General features: G+C 38.0%; 1 long non-coding RNA gene across 1 annotated transcript; it reads right to left on the bottom strand.

The window, feature by feature from the left end:
- Nucleotides 1-313: 313 nt before the first annotated feature.
- On the bottom strand, nucleotides 314-3,684 carry LOC121052911. Its single transcript, XR_005810226.1, has 3 exons — nucleotides 3,307-3,684; nucleotides 2,750-2,810; nucleotides 314-1,673 (listed from the first exon to the last, which is right to left on the bottom strand). It is a non-coding gene; the product is annotated as an uncharacterized LOC121052911 (long non-coding RNA).
- Nucleotides 3,685-3,903: the final 219 nt, after the last annotated feature.

The raw sequence follows: 3,903 nt of genomic DNA, 5'->3' as shown, positions 1-3,903 counted from the left end.
GGTTGGGTTTGGGTTTAAATTTTTGACACGATTATTAAAGGGAGAGAATCCTCTCCTAAGCTAATTCCCCTCCTAACCTTCCTAAGCTTTTTATCATATGACGACACGTGTTTTTTTTTCAGATCTAACGGTCTACCTCTTTTCCTTCCCATCCACTTTGTTTCTTTCCTTTCTCTCTCCGGTTCCTTTTCCTGGGTTATTCTTCTTTTCCTCCCCTTTCTCTCGCCTGTTCTTCTTTTCCTCCCCTTTCTCTCGCCTTTTCTTTATGTTCTCCCCTCCTTATCAGATGAATTGCACTTAAATCAATCTCTCTCCTTCCCACATGGGTTCCTTTCTCTCAAAATCAAAACGTTGCAATCCCATTCCTTAAAAAAAAGCCACAAAAATTTTTGATATTTCAATTTTCCGGCGATACCCAATTACCTAACCAGTTTTCCGACGGAACCAATTTACCAAACTTGACCTGGAATTAGTTTGGTTTTAATTTAGTTTTCCATCGCTGTAATTTGCTGCAATTCCTCTAATGACTGCTTATCAATCTCTTTTGATTGCTTAATCAAATTGGGTTGAGATAGTTGTGGCGATAGAAGGGATGAGTGGGTTGAGATAGTTGTGCTTAATCTCTTTTGATTCTTACCTTCATTTTCCAGGTGCATACAATTTTAATTATTGTTCATAGTTGAGAACAGAGGAAGGTGGAGAGAGAGAGAGAGAGAGTTGAAGACTGGAGATAGACAGAGTTGGCATAGGAGAATAAGACAAAAACTATAAAGGGTTCTTTTGTAAAATCAATAACTTTTTATGTTGAGAATGGATGTAGACCATTAGATATGAGACTTGACACGTGTCGTCATCCGATAAAAAGCTTAGGTAGGTTAGGAGGGGAATAAGCTTAGGAGAGGATCCTTTCCCATTATTAAATGGGTTGGGTTTGGGTTTGTATCTTACGACACGACAAATACCTTGACCCGACACGAACCCAACCCGACACTACACATTGACAGCCCTACTGGTCATGAAGGTTCAGATTTGGCAGGAGACTTAGACAAGAGAAGACCTGCAACAAGTAATGTCTTTACTTGTGGTGAAGGTTTAATGAGTTGTAGATAAACTTTGGAATCAACTACGACGTTGTCTACCACTGAAGTAGATTGCATGACACTAACAGAAGCTTCTGCATAAGCATTATGGCTTAATGGGTTATTGAGTGAGTTTGGAATTCAACAAGAAGCTGTGGTGAAGAATGGGGTGACAAGGAATCAAGTGTTTCAAGTAGAGACGAAATGACAGGACCCGCCCCGGATTTCACCCTGAAATCCGAAGAAGCCCTGCGGGGCCCACCTTAGAAGAAATTATGCTAAAAATTTGGCAGAACTCCCCCTAAAAATGGACTACCCAAAAACATGTAGAAAGACATTAACACTTCTAAGAAATCCATACTTATTCTCCTGGAGCCACCCTGCTCCCTAATTCACAACATCTTTCAAATCACATTACACAAATCTCAACTTAATAATATTAATCCCACAGGTTATCAGAGCAATTATAAAACAAAAGGTATAATAGAAATAAAAGTAAAGAGGGTGAAAGTTCGATAGATCCTACAATGCGGAAGCAGGGACAACTATGCCTCAACCCGTGTACGCCTGACCTCAACTAATTTCGCCTGCAAACTGGGCATTTGAAACCGAAGGGCACAGAGGAAAGTATTGAAAAACACGTTAATGTGAGTGGACAAAAATAAATAATTAAAATGATTTAAATGAAGCAAACTTAAATACTTTCCCACTTATTTAAATTTATAAAACCTCGATGCATGCAACGTTTGTAAAACTTTATTTCTTTAAATCAGGAAACTGGAAACTAGAAACTGTAAATCAAACCCGCTGAGTATCGTATCATTGGACTAGACCCCGCTAGCCCAGAAATAATATAAAAGTAGGGGAAGAAGAAGATAGCCATAAGAATGAGCCTCCCAGGCTCGGGTGATAGCCTCCCAGGCTAAAGTACTCCCATATACTCTCGTTATATACCCACATGCCACACGCCACTAAGTGTGGCGATTAGGATACTGGGCTTCAGCATTACTGTCACAAAGACAGTAACCAGCGCCACAAAGGCGGACGAATCAATGCTAGCAATGATAATAGTCACCCAAAGTATGGCAAAAGAAAATCCGGAAACCACATAAATTCATAAAGCTTCCCCAACTCTCGCAAATGAATTTCCAACAACGTGTCCCACATGCCAAGAGTATCTCAAATCAATAGCAAAAATGCGAGAAATAATAATAAATCATAATCTCCATAAATCGAAACAAAACCAATTCCAAAATCATCATCAAGGCATTCCCAATGCCAAAACCGAAAGTCGATAAATAAACAAGAAATTTCAATAAATCAACGGCGTGTCCCACACACCAAAAAATTATCGGGTCAATGATGAATAAGCAAGGAAGTTCAATAATGAACTAGTATTCCATTTTGGAAAAATGCCATGGAAAATACTTGGTTGAAAAAATAACATAAATCAAAGTTTCGAATCCGAGCATAACAAAATTAATATCCGAAATTCGCAACCGGATTAAATCATAATCAGAAAATCATTATTGAAAGCAAATCCACGAGATAAACCGAAATCAAATTCCGAAATCAATTCAAATGCTCGAAAAGTAATATGTTAATTAAATAAAGCATTAATTCAAGAAAATAAACGCATGCATCATTATTTAAAACAAAAGTCCACTCACAATATACAGCTAAGCTTGCCGTTTATTTGAAATTTCTCCCCGTGTGGTTCTTCCTCACGTCCTGTATAATATAACGCTCATAAATAAATAAATACAAGACCGAAATTAAAATTTACGATAATTAAATCGAATTCCTAAACGACTCCTTTAATCTTAACTCCCTCAATTCTCCTTGATATTCATCCAAACTTCACCAATAATTTATTTTCATCGATTTACAATTTCTAAAGCAAATTCGAAAGAAATCCGACGGTCGGATTCTCGTAAATCGATAATCAAAATTCTAAATTTCTGAATTTCATAATCGATTCAAAACTTCTCCAATCTTTATCAAAATCACATATACAAACTCTACATCAATTATGTGATTTAATTAGCTAAAAATAGAATTTAAGTTACTGTTCAAGCACCGCACTGTTCACGCGCAGCCACTGTTCATGCGACGGCCAACTCCTCCTCCGGCCACCAAATTTCATCCACAGCATCATCTCAACATTCTAAGCATCTTTCATAACTACAATATTGATCAATTTTGAGTGTACATGGTCGATTTTTACCTGAAAACCGGAACAAAACCCTCAATTTTGCTCAAATCTCCGATTCTCCTTCCACAGCTCAAATTTGATGATGAAACTTGGTAGGTTGGTAGAACATGGCAAGAGGAACAAAGCCCAGTTAGCCTCAACATCCGATTTGGCCAGATTTGGCCGGGATTTGAAGAAATAGGCAAAAAATCCCAATTTGCTACAATAAACTTCTTGGCTTCGATTCGTCGTCTATAGTGCATGATAGGATGCAAGGGATATATTAATGGAAAGCTTGTTTCAAGACGAAGAGATAGGTACTAATTTTATGGCCATAGGTGGTCGGACGAAGCGGTAGTGACGTCGGGAAGTTAGGTCGGCGGGAGAAGCAAATCTGGAATTTTCTGGGTATTTCCCGAAATGGCAAGTCAGACTTGCTATTTATAGAATACGTTTTCAGTGAAATTACAAAACTGCCACTGACTTGAAACCCTTATAACTTCTTCGTTGTAACTCCGATTTTAGCGTGCCACATGTTTACGAACTCGGTTTAACGTCCTCTACAAATTTCATGAAGAAAATTTTCTCAAATTTTGACCTGAACAAAAAGTCAACTATTAGAGCCCCCCA

Source organism: Rosa chinensis, chromosome 4, assembly GCF_002994745.2.
Source record: "Rosa chinensis cultivar Old Blush chromosome 4, RchiOBHm-V2, whole genome shotgun sequence".
NCBI lineage: Eukaryota > Viridiplantae > Streptophyta > Magnoliopsida > Rosales > Rosaceae > Rosa > Rosa chinensis.
The sequence above is the reverse complement of the archived record's forward strand: the minus strand, read 5'-3'. Positions and strand labels throughout refer to the sequence as shown.